The sequence below is a fragment of the Schistocerca cancellata genome, chromosome 4, assembly GCF_023864275.1.
Source record: "Schistocerca cancellata isolate TAMUIC-IGC-003103 chromosome 4, iqSchCanc2.1, whole genome shotgun sequence".
In the NCBI taxonomy this organism is placed as follows: Eukaryota; Metazoa; Arthropoda; class Insecta; order Orthoptera; family Acrididae; genus Schistocerca; species Schistocerca cancellata.
The window spans coordinates 266724561-266741913 of record NC_064629.1 but is presented as its reverse complement, the minus strand read 5'-3'; the positions used below and the strand labels follow the sequence as shown (position 1 = coordinate 266741913).

The following is a 17353-nucleotide window of genomic DNA, read 5'->3' as shown; positions in this document are numbered from 1 at the left end:
TAAAAGAAACTTCAAAATAAACATAAATAAAACATAAAGTATCAATACTATTTGTAGAAAAATCTACATAAATGAATTCTAAATTCAATACATTAATCTGTCAAAATAGTAATTTAATTAATATTAATCAATAAAATAAAAAATATTTTAACCATATGGTCCTTTCGTACTAATATGAATCAATAATCTTAGGATAGAAACCGACGTGGCTCACGCCGGTCTGAACTCAGATCATGTAAGAATTTGAAGGTCGAACAGACCTAATCACTGGGCTACTGCACCCAAAATTTTTCTTAATCCAACATCGAGGTCGCAATCTGCTTTGTCGATATGAGCTCTCAAAAACAATTACGCTGTTATCCCTAAGGTAACTTAATCTTATGATTATAAATTATGGATCAAAACAACAAACATAAATAAATGATATTATAATGAAGAGTTTATTTATTCTTCATGTCACGCCAACAAAACATCATCATTAAATATAGAAAGACAAACAAAAAACTATATAAAAATAAAATGTTAAGCTCCATAGGGTCTTCTTGTCCTAAAGAAAAATTTAAGGCTTTTGACTCAAAAGTTAAATTCAAAAATTTATTAAGAGACAGTTGATTTCTCGTCAAGCCATTCATTCCAGCCACTAATTAAGAGACTAATGATTATGCTACCTTTGCACGGTCACAATAACGCGGCTCTTTAAAAATCTGCTCAGTGAGCAGGCCAGACCTCAAAGTATTTTCAAGAGGACATGTTTTTGATAAACAGGCGGAAATCAATTTTGCCTAGTTCCTTATAATAAATTCACAAGGTAAAAATTATATAGAAATAAATATACTAATTCTATCATTATTACAAAAATTTTAAAATTAAATAAATAATCTTAATAAAAAACCTAAAATAATTATAAAATCAAAATAAAAAATAATGAACTAAAAAGGAATCTTAAAGATAGCTGGTTTAAAGCTTACTATTATATTTTATAAAACAAATTATAGGTTATTAACTTCAAAGCTCATCCCTTAAAGAATAAATAAGTTAACATTTATACTTAAAAAATTAAATAAAAACAATTAACTTCAAAAAATTAAATTTTTTCTTAAGAAACTAGATATCTTGGGAAACAATTAACATCTCATTTCTATAAATAATTTAATAATAATTATGACACATTAACTATAAATTATTTATAAATCAACCCAAATCGAGAGAAGTAAAATAAATACTAAAATTTTGATAAACCCTGATACAAAAGGTACAATAAATAAAATCTACTTTTAAAAATTTAAAATAATATTTCATAAAACAATTACATTACCAATAAACTATAATCTAAAAAATCAATTCTACAAAATATACTAAGACAAAATTCGACAAAATTATTTTTATTAAATAATTAAATAAATAAAAAATAATAGTAATAATATATGTATACGCAATTATATGCAATTATGAGAATCTCTTCAGAGGCAGTAGGAAATGATGGAGTGAGCATTGGCATGATTAAGAATGTCGTAAACACTATTACTCCAGTTATCACAGACATCTTCAACCTGTCTCTTGTCAGTAGTACATATCCTACTGAGTGGAAGCAAAGTTTAATTCAACCTATACCCAAGACTGACAACCCTAAGTCGCCAGGTGACTACAGGCCGATCAGCATACTACCTGCAATATCTAAAGCCCTAGAATACATCGTCCATGAACAGCTGACGGATTACCTCAAAACTCATAACATCCACGACAATTATCAGTCAGGCTTTCGAAAGCACCATAGTACAGCAACTGCATTAATCAAAGTAACTAATGACATTAAACATGCTATGGACAGACGTGAAGCTACCATCCTAACACTGCTTGACTTTAGCAAGGCTTTTGATACAGTTGACTTTGATATATTACTAATTAAAATGAAGCAGCTGAATTTCTCAAACAGCGCAATACACTGGTTCGACAGCTACCTCAAAAACAGAAGTCAACAAGTCATTTGTGGGTCGGAAAAGTCATCATGGCAAAACGTGCGCTCTGGAGTTCCCCAAGGCTCCGTCCTTGGTCCATTACTCTTCTCACTGTACATTAATGATATTTCTCCAGTGATTCACTCCTGCAACTACCATCTATATGCCGACGACATCCAACTGTACGTAAGTGCAAGCCCCAAGAACATTGCTGACGCAGTAGCGAGTATGAACGCAGATCTTTGCTCTGTTTCTCGATGGGCACAGAACCTAGGTCTGAAACTAAAACCCAAGAAATCACAGGTCATACTTATATCTCATCCAAAGTTAATCAGTCGGTACTTTCGCGAAACAGTCCCTCAAATACTCCTCAATGGTACCCAACTACCATACCAAAAACAGTAAAAGACCTTGGAATAATCTTGGATGAACACCTAAACAAGGAAGAACAAACAGTCACAGTTTGTCGGAAATCGCTCTCCTCCCTACATGCAATTCAAAAATTTAGAAAAACATTTCCAACCCATGTTAAGCAAAAATTATTCCAAACACTAGTCTTGCCTAATCTTTACTACTGTGATGTAGTTCAACACGGCACAAGTAGTGAAAATTCGAGATGCCTCGAGCTAGTGATGAATGCTTGCGTTAGATACGTATGCAATATACGGTTGTATGATCATATCAGTCCTTCATACTCCCAGCTAGGTTGGATACGCCCACATAAGGCACGCGATCTCCACACGATGTGCTTACTTCAACGATTTCTTAGCCACTGGTGCCCCCAAGACTTATCTTCTCACATTAAACACCTATCATCATTCCACAACTGCAATACCAGATCGGATACGTCTAGCATCTTGGCTGTACCTTTACATAACACAAAATCTTTCTCCGTGTCATTTTCCATCTCAGCCATACGACTATGGAACGCGCTCCCCTGTGATCTGCATCTTATTCAGAACCACTTAACATTCAAGAGGGAACTCAAGACTTACAAATTAGGGACAGTATAGCCACCATTGTTGTGCCCCTCTCATCTTTTTCTTTCTGCTCTCCATCATAGCTTCGAATTTTACCATTCTATTTCCCTTCCTCTAACCTATCTACCTCTTCAATAACTCTTTCACCCCATTCTATCGTCTTATGTCTCTGCTTGATGAGAATAACTCACAAGCTGCGAGAATATAACAAGAAAATTCCCAAATATAAATAGGACTGACATTCATAAAAGAAAAATATGTTTACTTTCATATACATAGTCATTATTATTATTATTCTTGATTGATATAATTATTTTTTGATTGTTATAATTATCATTGTACTACTTTTATAATCTCTATTTTTTCTTTTACATTAATACTGTATAACATTTTATATGCCCTTAATGTTCTGTAGAAACTGAAATTTGTTGAATCTGAGTATGCCTGGTTAGGTGTAAGAGAGGGCCTGAACGCCCTAATATTGCCAGGTAAAATAAATGCATAAATAAATAAATATATGTATATTTATAAATACCTAAAAGTAAAAATACTTCCTTAACATCTTCAGTGTTACGCTCTAATCATAAGCTATTTAAGTAAACGAAAAATAATACCACCAAAATAAACATTCAAAAAATTAAAGTTAAAAGATAAATCTTAAAATTAGAATCATATCAACCTTGTATATAACCAATTAAATAAATAAATAGTCTATATAAACCTTGACCACCAAATAATTCACCCCAAACATAATCAAATGATTTAGATGAATAATAACCCAATTTTAAAGGAATATATCTAATAAACTTAGTTGAAAGAAAAGGTATAAACCACATAGAACCAGCAAATCTGACAAAAGAAAGTATACTTAAAGAAAATAAATTTTGAGAAAAATCAAAATTAGAAATAAGATAACCTAAATAAGCACCCAAAACCACTACAGTAATAGTTAAAAACTTTAAATAATAGGGCAAAGCAATAACATGAGGAATAGGAAAAATTAATCAAGACAAAAGACTGCCACCAAAAACAGCAACAAATAATAAACCAAATATCTGTGAAATCATCAAAAGAAAATCTAGAATAAAAATTATTATCACCAGACATTGAATAATAAAAAAGACGAAAAGAATATGAAGCAGTTAAGCCAGTAGAAAAGAAATAAAGAAAAAAATTAAACAATTAATTCATCTTAAACAAACCATTTCAAGAATTAAATCCTTTGAATAAAAACCAGCTAAAAATGGTATACCACACAAAGCCAAACTAGAAACATTAAAACTAACTGAAGTTAAAGGCATAAAATTAACAATAGAACCTATAAAACGAATGTCCTGAGAATCCTTTAAATTATGAATTATTGAACCTGCACACATAAACAATTAAGCCTTAAATAAAGCATGAGCTAATAAATGAAAAAATGCAAGTTTGGGGTAACCCATAGCCAAAATTCTTATTATTAAACCAAGTTGTCTTAAAGTAGAAAGAGCAATAATTTTCTTCAAATGAAATTCAAAATTCGCCCCTAAACCACCCATTAATATAGTTATACAACCAATTAAGAGCAAAAATCAACCACAATTATAAGTATCTAATATTGGTCTAACACGAATTAATAAATAAACCCCAGCATTAACAAGAGTAGAAGAATGAACTAAAGCAGAAACAGGAGTAGGAGCAGCTATAGCAGCAGGAAGCCAAGAAGAAAAGGGAATTTGAGCTCTTTTAGTTATAGCTGCTAAAACAATTAATATAGTAATAAGCTTTATTTCAAAAGAATTAGAAATAAAATCATAATAATAAATGTAATTTCAACCACCAAAATTTAATATTCAAGCAATAGAAATTAAAATAACAACATCACCAATATGATTAGAAAGTGCAGTTAATATACCCGCACTATAAGATTTCACATTTTGGTAATAAATAACTAAACAATAAGAAACTAAACCTAAACCATCCCATCCTAATAAAATTCTAATCAAATTAGGACTAATAATTAAAAAACCTGTAGAAAGAATAAATATTAAAACAATAATAATAAAACGATTTATATTTTTTTCTCCCGATATATAGTCCTCTCTATAATAAATAACCAAAGATGAAATATACATAACAAAAGACATAAAAATAAGAGACATTCAATCCAAAATTAAAGTCATAACAACCAAAGAACCATTTAAATTAAAAAGTTCTCATTCAACAAAAACTCTATAATCAATTATTAAATAATAAATACCCAAAATAAAAATTACAGTTCTAGAAAAAAATAAAGAAAAAAACTCAAAGAACAAATAGAAAACAAATTCACGGCCTAAGATTAAAAAATTCATATCATTGATTCCACAAAACAACATTTTTAATTAAAATACTTAAGCAACCTAAACAAAAAAATACTCCCCCTTTAAACAAAGAATATTTAAAGGTAATCAATGTAAAAGTAAAAGATGATATTCACGAAAATAACCAAGAGAACAAGTATAAACACCAGAATAATAATTACCATGTTGAGAATAAGAATACATGTATAAAGTATAAACAGCTCTAAAAAAAGACAAAAAAATTAAAGCAAAAAATCTAAAAGAAGATCAAGACATAATTCTATTTAATAATCCAAGTTCACCTACCAAATTTAAAGAAGGAGGAGCAGCTATATTAGAAGAGCTCAAAAGGAATCATCATAAAGCCATTCTTGGTATCAAATTAATTATACCCTTGTTAATTAATAATCTTCGTCTACCTAAATGCTCATAAATAATATTAGATAAACAAAATAAACCAGAAGAACACAAACCATGACCAACCATTAAAGAAAGAGAACCTATACAACCCCATCAATTCATAGTCATCAATCCTAAAATAACTATTCTTATATGAGCAACAGAAGAATATGCAATTAAAGACTTTAAATCAACCTGATGAAAACAAATAAATCTAACAATAACCCCACCAGATAAGCCTAAAGACAATCAAAAATAATTAAACTTTAAACCCAAATAAGAAATAACCTTCATAACACGAAAAATACCATAACCACCTAACTTTAATAAAACATCAGTAAGAATCATTCTACCTGAAATAGGGGCCTCAACATGAGCCTTAGGAAGCCATAAATGAACCAAAAATATCGGCATCTTAACTAAAAAGACAAGAATTATAAACACATAAAATATAAAATAATAAGAACGAAAATCAACCAATAAAGGAAAATACAAAGTATTAGAAAAATCATAAACCCTAAATAAAAGTAATAATAAAGGCAATCTAGCAACCAGAGTATAAAAAATTAAATAAACACCAGCCTGTAAACGTTCAGGTTGATAACCTCAACCTAAAATCAAAAGTAAAGTAGGAACTAATCTAGCCTCAAAAAAATATAAAAAGAAACAAGACTCAATCTAGCAAAAGAACAATAAAGCATAATCATTAAAATTAAGACTATAATGAGAAAACAATTAGAATGATAAGAACTTAAATAAACTGAACCTCTAGCAGTAATTATTAAAGAACAAATTCAAAAACTAAGCAAAATCAAACTAAAAGAAAAATAATCAATACCAAAATAATATCTAATCATATTCAAATCCGCATATGAATAAACACAAACCATAAAAACAAAACTAGACATAAACATTAGAGAATGAACCAATCATCAACAATTATTAACCAAACAAAGAGGGATCAAAAAATAGTTATAAATAAATACTTTAACATAAAGATAGACCAAGAGAATTAAAAAAATCATTCGCATGAGAACGAATTATTGAAACTAAAATAGAAAGACCTAAAGCACCTTCACAAACAGAAAAAACCAAAAAAATAACAGGAAAAAAATAATCATAGTCAAACTCAATAAGAAGAACAATAATTAATAGAAATAAAGAAAGAACAATATATTCTAATCTCAAAAGAACCATTAATAAATGCTTACGTTTAGAGGAAAAAACATAAACACCAGCAAAATAAATCAATAAAGAAGTAAAGACAGAGAATATAAACATTAGTTTTAATAGTTTAAAAAAACGCCCGTCTTGTAAACTGGAAATAAGTTCAGCCCCGCATTTTAAAACTTCAGAGGTGGAAAAGCTTTCAATCATCTGTCCCCAAAACCGATATTTTAATAAACTAACCCCTGAAATGATCAAAATAATAATTATATCACTATCAAACGTAATAAATATTAATTTTATTAAATTAAGACACCCAATATCAATAATGCTTTTCATTATCCTACAAACTTTTTTAGTCGGGCTAATAACAGAAACAATAATGGAAATAGATTAATTATCATATATTTTATTTTTAACGTTTCTTGGTTGTATATTAGTTCTATTTATTTATATTACGAGAATTGCATCAAACGAAATATTTCAACCTAAATCAATTACGATAATTATTACCTTAACTATATGAGAATTTATAATATCAATATTAATTATTCTAGATATAACAATATTTATAGACTTTTTCAAAAATACTGAAACGATAAATATTGATAAATCAATCAAATATCAAGAAATAACAATATCTTTAGAAAAACTATTTAATAGACCAACATTTATTATTACGGTAATAATCATAATTTATTTATTTTTGGCACTATTAGCAGTTGTTAAAATCACCAATATTAACCAGTGGCCTATTCGTAAAATAAGATAATTTACTAATGAATAAACCCTTACGATTAAGACATCCTTTAATTAAAATCATTAATAACTCTTTAGTTGATTTACCTGCACCAACAAATATTTCATTTTGATGAAATTTTGGGTCCCTACTAGGGTTATGTTTGGTAATTCAAATTGTAACCGGACTATTTTTAGCTATACATTATACATCAAATATTGAAAAAGCGTTTGGTAGTGTAGTTCATATCTGCTGAGACGTAAATAATGGTTGAATTATTCGAACCTTACACGCAAATGGAGCTTCTATATTTTTTATTTGTATTTATTTACATGTAGGACGAGGAATTTACTACGGATCCTACATATACATGCACACCTGAATAATTGGTACAGTAATTCTATTCTTAGTTATAGCAACCGCATTTATAGGATACGTTTTACCTTGAGGTCAAATATCATTCTGAGGTGTGACAGTAATTACTAATTTATTATCAGCAATTCCATATTTAGGAACAGATTTTGTACAATGGGTATGAGGAGGGTTTGCTGTTGATAATGCAACATTAAACCGATTCTTTACTTTCCATTTCGTACTACCGTTTATAATTGCTGCCATGGCAGCAATAGGAATCCATCCTTTTAATCCTATACAAATTCCATTACTTAATACAGCTATTCTTTTAGCATCAGGAGTAACAGTAACATGAGCACATCCTAGTTTAATAGAATCTAATCATACTCAAGCATTACAAGGACTATTCTTCACAGTATTACTAGGACTATACTTCACTATACTTCAAGCATATGAGTATTGAGAAGCACCCTTCACCATTGCAGACGCAGTTTATGGATCAACATTCTTTGTTGCAACAGGATTCCTTGGGCTACATGTAATTATCGGAACAATCTTCTTATCAACATGTCTACTTCGACAATCAATAAACCAATTCTCACCAAGACACCACTTTGGATTTGAAGCAGCAGCATGATACTGACACTTTGTAGACGTAGAGTGATTATTCTTATACATCTCTATTTATTGATGAGGTAGATAATTGTTTTTCTAGTGTAAATAGTACATTTGACTTCCAATCAAAAAGCTGGATATTAATGAAGAAAAACAATCATAATTTTATCTACAAGAATTTTTATTAGACTTATTATTCCAATAATTGTTATAATCCTTGCAACAACACTATCAAATAAATTAATTAATGACCGAGAAAAAAGATCACCATTTGAGTGTGAATTTGACCCAAAAAGATCAGCACGAATACCCATCTCACTTCGATTCTTCTTAATTGCAGTAATTTTCTTAATTTTTGACGTAGAAATCGCACTAATCCTTCCAATTGTAATTATTTTTAAAACTTCGGATATTATAATCTGAACAATATCAACAATATTTTTTATTATAGTATTACTAGGAGGACTATACCATGAATGAAATCAAGGAGCCTTACAATGAGCAGAATAAAGGGTTGTAGTTAACTATAACATTTGGGTTGCATTCAAAAAGTATTGATATAATCAATCAACCTTAAATAGAATAAGAAGCGAAATATTGCAGTCAGTTTCGACCTGGGAGGTTGGTAAATAAAATACCCTTATTCTTATTAATTGAAGCCGAAAAGAGGCGTATTACTGTTAATAATATAATTGAACTATAAAGTTCCAATTAAGGAAATGTAAAGTCAATATGAAAGCTGCTAACTTTTTATATTGGCGGTTAAATTCCGTTAACATTTCTAAAATTTATATAGTTTAAATAAAACATTACATTTTCACTGTAAAAATAATATATGTATATTTATAAATACCTAAAAGTAAAAATACTTCCTTAACATCTTCAGTGTTATGCTCTAATCATAAGCTATTTAAGTAAACGAAAAATAATACCACCAAAATAAACATTCAAAAAATAAAAGTTAAAAGATAAATCTTAAAATTAGAATCATATCAACCTTGTATATAACCAATTAAATAAATAAATAGTCTATATAAACCTTGACCACCAAATAATTCACCCCAACCATAATCAAATGATTTAGATGAATAATAACCCAATTTTAAAGGAATATATCTAATAAACTTAGTTGAAAGAAAAGGTATAAACCACATAGAACCAGCAAATCTGACAAAAGAAAGTATACTTAAAGAAAATAAATTTTGAGAAAAATCAAAATTAGAAATAAGATGACCTAAATAAGCACCCAAAACAACTACAGTAATAGTTAAAAACTTGAAATAATAGGGCAAAGCAATCACATGAGGAATAGGAAAAATTAACCAAGACAAAAGACTGCCACCAAAATCAGCAACAAATAATAAACCAATCATGCCAAACGAAATATAATAACCCTTATCATCGAAAGAAAATATAGAATAAAAATTATTATCACCAGACATTGAATAATAAAAAAGACGAAAAGAATATGAAGCAGTTAAGCCAGTAGAAAAGAAATAAAGAAAAAAAATTAAACAATTAATTCATCTTAAACAAACCATTTCAAGAATTAAATCCTTTGAATAAAAACCAGCGAAATATGGTATACCACACAAAGACAAACTAGAAACATTAAAACAAACTGAAGTTAAAGGCATAAAATTAACAATAGAACCTATAAAACGAATGTCCTGAGAATCCTTTAAATTATGAATTATTGAACCTGCACACATAAACAATTAAGCCTTAAATAAAGCATGGGCTAATAAATGAAAAAATGCAAGTTTGGGGTAACCCATAGCCAAAATTCTTATTATTAAACCAAGTTGTCTTAAAGTAGAAAGAGCAATAATTTTCTTCAAATCAAATTCAAAATTCGCCGCCAAACCAGCCATAAATATAGTTATACAACCAATTAAAAGCAAAAATCAACCACAATTATAAGTATCTAATATTGGTCTGAAACGAATTAATAAATAAACCCCAGCAGTAACAAGAGTAGAAGAATGGACCAAAGCAGAAACAGGAGTAGGAGCAGCAGGAAGCCAAGAAGAAAAGGGAATTTGAGCTCTTTTAGTTATAGCTGCTAAAACAATTAATATAGTAATAAGCTTTATTTCAAAAGAATTAGAAATAAAATCATAATAATAAATGTAATTTCAACCACCAAAATTTAATATTCAAGCAATAGATTTTAAAATAGCAACATCACCAATACGATTAGAAAGTGCAGTAAATATACCCGCACTATAAGATTTCACATTTTGGTAATAAATAACTAAACAATAAGAAACTAAACCTAAACCATCCCATCCTAATAAAATTCTAATCAAATTAGGACTAATAATTAAAAAACCTATAGAAAGAATAAATATTAAAACAATAATAATAAAACGATTTATATTTTTTTCTCCCGATATATAGTCCTCTCTATAATAAATAACCAAAGAAGAAATATACATAAAAAATATTAAAAAAATAAGACATTCAATCCAAAATTAAAGTCATAACAACCAAAGAACCATTTAAATTAAAAAGTTCTCATTCAACAAAAACTCTATAATCAATTATTAAATAATAAATACCCAAAATAAAAATTATAGTTCTAGAAAAAAATAAAGAAAAAAACTCAAAGAACAAATAGAAAACAAATTCATGGCCTAAGATTAAAAAATTCATATAATTGATTCCACAAAACAACATTTTTAATTAAAATACTTAAGCAACCTAAATAAAAAAATACTCCCCCTTTAAACAAAGAATATTTAAAGACAATCAATGTAAAAGTAAAAGATGATATTCACGAAAATAACCAAGAGACCAAGTATAAACACCAGAATAATGATTACCATTCTGAGAATAAGAATACATGTATAAAGTATAAACAGCTCTAAAAAAAGACAAAAAAATTAAAGCAAAAAATCTAAAAGAAGATCAAGACATAATTCTATTTAATAATCTAAGTTCACCTACCAAATTTAAAGAAGGAGGAGCAGCTATATTAGAAGATCTCAAGAGGAATCATCATAAAGCCATTCTTGGTATTAAATTAATCATACCCTTGTTAATTAAAAATCTTCATCTACCTAAACGCTCATAAATAATATTAGACAAACAAAATAAACCAGAAGAACACAAACCATGACCAACCATTAAAGAAAGAGATCCCATACAACCCCATCAATTTATAGTCATCAATCCTCCAATAACCATTCTTATATGGGCAACAGAATAATATGCAATTAAAGACTTTACATCAACCTGACGAAAACAAATAAATTTAACAATAACACCACCAGATAAGCCTAAAGACAATCAAAAATAATTAAACTTTAAACCCAAATAAGAAATAACCTTCATAACACGAAAAATACCATAACCACCTAACGCCAGCAAGAATCATTCTACCTGAAATAGGGGCCTCAACATGAGCCTTAGGAAGCCATAAATGAACCAAAAATATTGGCATCTTAATTAAAAAAGCAAGTATTATAAACACATAAAATATAAAATAATAAGAACCAAAATCAACCAATAAAGGAAAATACAAAGTATTAGAAAAATCATAAACCCTAAATAAAACTAATAATAAAGGCAATCTAGCAACCAGAGTATAAAAAATTAAATATAAACCGACCTGTAAACGATCAGGTTGATAACCTCAACCTAAAATCAAAAGTAAAGTAGGAACTAATCTAGCCTCAAAAAAAATATAAAAAGAAAGAAGTCTCAATCTAGCAAAAGAACAATAAAGCATAATCATTAAAATTAAGACTATAAAGACAAAAAAATTAGAATGATAAGAACTTAAATAAACTGAACCTCTAGCAGTAATTATTAAAGAACAAATTCAAAAACTAAGCAAAATCAAACTAAAAGAAAAATAATCAATACCAAAATAATATCTAATCATATTCAAATCCGCATATGAATAAACACAAACCATAAAAACAAAACTAGACATAAACATTAAAGAATGAACCAATCATCAACAATTATTAACCAAACAAAGAGGGATCAAAAAAATAGTTATAAATAAATACTTTAACATAAAGATAGACCAAAAGAATTAAAAAAATCATTCGCATGAGAACGAATTATTGAAACTAAAATAGAAAGACCTAAAGCACCTTCACAAACAGAAAAAACCAAAAAAATAACAGGAAAAAAATAATCATAATCAAACTCAATAAGAAAAACAATAATTAATATAAATAAAGAAAGAACAATACATTCTAATCTCAAAAGAACCATTAATAAATGCTTACGTTTAGAGGAAAAAACATAAACACCAGCAAAATAAATCAATGAAGAAGTAAAGACAGAGAATATAAACATTAGTTTTAATAGTTTAAAAAAAAACACCGGTCTTGTAAACCGGAAATAAGTTCAGCCCCCACTTTTAAAACTTCAGAGGTGAAAAAGCTATCCATCATCGGTCCCCAAAACCGATATTTTTAATAAACTAACCCCTGAAAAGACCAAAATAATAATTTATCACTATCAAACGTAATAAATATTAATTTTATTAAATTAAGACACCCAATATCTATAATGCTTTTCATTATCCTACAAACCTTTTTAGTCGGGCTAATATCAGGTAACAATAATGGAAAGATATTGATTATCATATATTTTATTTTTAACGTTTCTTGGTGGTATATTAGTTCTATTTATTTATATTACGAGAATTGCATCAAACGAAATATTCCAACCTAAATCAATTACGACAATTATTATCTTAACAATATGAGTATTTATTATATCAATATTAATTATTCTAGATATAACAATATTTATAGACTTTTTCAAAAATACTGAAACTATAAATATTGATAATTCAATCAATTATCAAGAAATAACAATATCTTTCGGAAAACTATATAGTAGAGCAACATTTATTATTACAATAATAGTAATAATTTATTTATTTTTGGCACTATTAGCAGTTGTTAAAATCACCAATATTAACCAGGCGCCTATTTGTAAAATAAGATAGTTTACTAATGAATATACCCTTACGATTAAGACATCCTTTAATTAAAATCATTAATAACTCTTTAGTTGATTTACCTGCACCAACAAATATTTCATTTTGATGAAATTTTGGGTCCCTACTAGGGTTATGTTTGGTAATTCAAATTGTAACCGGACTATTTTTAGCTATACATTATACATCAAATATTGAAATAGCGTTTAGTAGTGTAGTTCACATCTGCCGAGACGTAAATAATGGTTGAATTATTCGAACCTTACACGCAAATGGAGCTTCTATATTTTTTATTTGTATTTATTTACATGTAGGACGAGGAATTTACTACGAATCCTACATATACATGCACACCTGAATAATTGGTACAGTAATTCTATTCCTAGTTATAGCAACCGCATTTATAGGATACGTTTTACCTTGAGGTCAAATATCATTCTGAGGTGCGACAGTAATTACTAATTTATTATCAGCAATTCCATATTTAGGAACAGATTTAGTTCAATGGGTATGAGGGGGGTTTGCTGTTGATAATGCAACATTAAACCGATTCTTTACATTTCATTTTGTACTACCGTTTATTATTGCTGCCATGGCAGCAATTCATTTATTTTTCCTCCACCAAACAGGGTCTAATAACCCTTTAGGGCTAAATGGAGATATTGAAAAATCCCGTTTCACCCATACTTTACTTTCAAGGACTCTATTACATTTGTATTAATAACATCATTATTAATTATATTATGCTTGATGAATCCTTACCTTCTAGGGGATCCAGATAATTTTGTACCTGCTAACACATTAGTAACTCCTGTCCATATCCAACCAGAATGATATTTCTTATTTGCATATGCAATTCTACAATCAATCCCTAATAAGCTAGGGGGTGTTATTGCACTATTCTTATCAATTAGAATCTTAATAATTTTACCATTTTATAATAAAACACCATTTCGAGGTATTCAATACTATCCTATTAATCAAATTTTATTCTGAATTATAGTAGTTGTTGTATGCTTATTAACATGAATTGGTAAACGACCTGTTGTAGAACCTTACATTATAACAGGACAAATCTTAACAATTATCTACTTTACATACTTCTTAATTAATGTACATATTGCAATCGCATGAGATAAACTAATTAAGGAATAATAAGTTAATTAGCTTAGGAAAAGCATACGTTTTGAAAACATAAAACTAGAAGTTTAACTCTTCAATTAATTTTTCTTAAAAAATCTCACTAAATAAATGAAATAAATAAAATCTTTAAACCGACAAAGAAAATAAAAAAATTTAAAGATAAAGGCAAAAAACTTTTTCAAGCTAAGTACATTAACTTATCATAACGAAAACGTGGTAATGTTCCCCGAACACTTATAAAAACAATTCTTGTATACTCAGCTAAAAAAATTAAAGCAAATCCACCTGCACCATATTCAATATTAAAACCGGAAACTAACTCAGATTCACCTTCGGCAAAGTCAAAAGGAGTACGGTTAGTTTCAGCTAAACAAGAAGCAAAACAAGCTAAAGCTAAAGGAAAAGAAATAATAATAAATCAACAATAAAGCTGGTAATTTATAAAATCAAACATGTTAAAACTACCAATTAAAATAATTAAAGATAATAAAATTAAAGCCAAAATAACTTCATATGAAATTGTTTGAGCAACAGAACGAAGAGAACCTAATAAAGAATAATTTGAATTAGAAGACCAACCAGCAATTATAACAGTATAAACACCTAATCTAGTACAACATAAAAAAAACAAAAATCCATAAGAAAAAGAACACATATAAGTCAAGTAAGGGAAAATTACTCAAACAGCCAAGGAAATTATTAAATTAAACACAGGAGAAAAATAATAAAGTAAATAATTAGATATAATAGGAATTGGCTGCTCCTTACAAATTAACTTAATAGCATCACTAAAGGGCTGAGGAATTCCTACAAAACCTACTTTATTTGGGCCCTTTCAATTTGGATGTAACCTAAAACCTTACGCTCTAATAAAGTTAAAAAAGATACACTAAGTAAAACACAAATAACTAATAAAAGAAAATTCAAAATAAACATAAATAAATCATATAGTATAAATACTATATGTAGAAAAATCTACATAAATGAATTCTAAATTCTACACATTAATCTGTCAAAATAGTAATTATATAATATTAATCAATAAAATAAAAAATATTTTAACCATATGGTCCTTTCATACTAATATGAATCAATAATCTTAGGATAGAAACCGACCTGGCTCACGCCGGTCTGAACTCAGATCATGTAAGAATTTAAAGGTCGAACAGTCCTAATCACTGGGCTACTGCACCCAAAATTTTTCTTAATCCAACATCGAGGTCGCAATCTGCTTTGTCGATATGAGCTCTCAAAAACAATTATGCTGTTATCCCTAAGGTAACTTAATCATATGATCATAAACTATGGATCAAAAGATCAAAAATAAAATGTTAAGCTCTATAGGGTCTTCTCGTCCTAAAGAAAAATTTAAGCCCTTTGACTAAAAAGTTAAATTCAAAAATTTATTGAGAGACAGTTGATTTCTCGTCAAGCCATTCATTCCAGCCACTAATTAAGAGACTAATGATTATGCTGCCTTTGCACGGTCAAAATACCGCGGCTCTTTAAAAATCTGCTCAGTGAGCTGGCCAGACCTCAAAGTATTTTCAAGAGGACATGTTTTTGTTAAACAGGCGGAAATCAATTTTGCCTAGTTCCTTATAATAAATTCACAAGGTAAAAATTATATACAAATAAATATACTAATTCTATCATTATTACAAAAATTTTAAAATTAAATAAATAATCTTAATAAAAAACCTAAAATAATTATAAAATCAAACTAAAAAATAATGAACTAAAAGGTAATCTTAAAGATAGCTGGTTTAAAACTTACTATTATATTTTATAAAACTAATTATAGGTTACTAACTTCAAAGCCTATCCCTTAAAGAATAAATAAGTTAATATTTATACTTAAAAAATTAAATAAAAACAATTAACTTCAAAAAATTAAATTTTTTCTTAAGAAACTAGATATCTTGGGAAACGATTAACATTTCATTTCTATAAATAATTTAATAATAATTATGATACATTAACTATAAATTATTTATAAATCAACCCAAATCGAGACAAGTAAAATAAATACTATAATTTTGATAAACCCTGATACAAAAGGTACAATAAATAAAATCTACATAAAACAATTACATTACCAATAAACTATAATCTAAAAAATCAATTCTACAAAATATACTAAGACAATAATCGACAAAATTATTTTTATTAAATAATTAAAATAAACAAAAAATAAATATAATAAAATAAATAATCAAGATATCCTGATTTGCACAGAAAAATTTTCAGTGTAAATGAAACACTTTACTAATAAGTTATATCTTGAAACTCTTACTAGATACAATTTCCAGTACATCTACCATGTTACGACTTATCTCATCTAAATTGAAGCTAAATTAAAACAATAAAATAGAATAATCAATAATGAGAGCGACGGGCGATGTGTACATACCTCAGAGCCAATATCAGTTAAATTAAATTACTATCAAATCCTCCTTCATTAACAGTATTTCACCATCAAATCCGTTATAAACAAAAATCTATTGTAACCCACCTCCTCTTAACTATAAGCTGCACCTTGACCTGAAATATTTTATAATTATAAATCTTGAGAATTATAACTGTAAAAAGATTCTCTGATAACGTAGATATACAAACAAATAAATCAAGTAGAGTAAATCATGTATTATCAATCACAGGGTAGGTTCCTCTGAATGGAATGAGATACCGCCAAATTCTTTGGGTTTAAA

General features: G+C 28.0%; 1 long non-coding RNA gene across 1 annotated transcript; it reads left to right on the top strand.

Moving 5' to 3' along the window:
- Positions 1 to 384: 384 nt before the first annotated feature.
- Positions 385 to 16342, top strand: LOC126184808 (uncharacterized). The gene is made up of 2 exons (XR_007536881.1): positions 385 to 808; positions 16260 to 16342. It is a non-coding gene; the product is annotated as an uncharacterized LOC126184808 (long non-coding RNA).
- The last annotated feature ends 1011 nt before the right edge of the window (positions 16343 to 17353 follow it).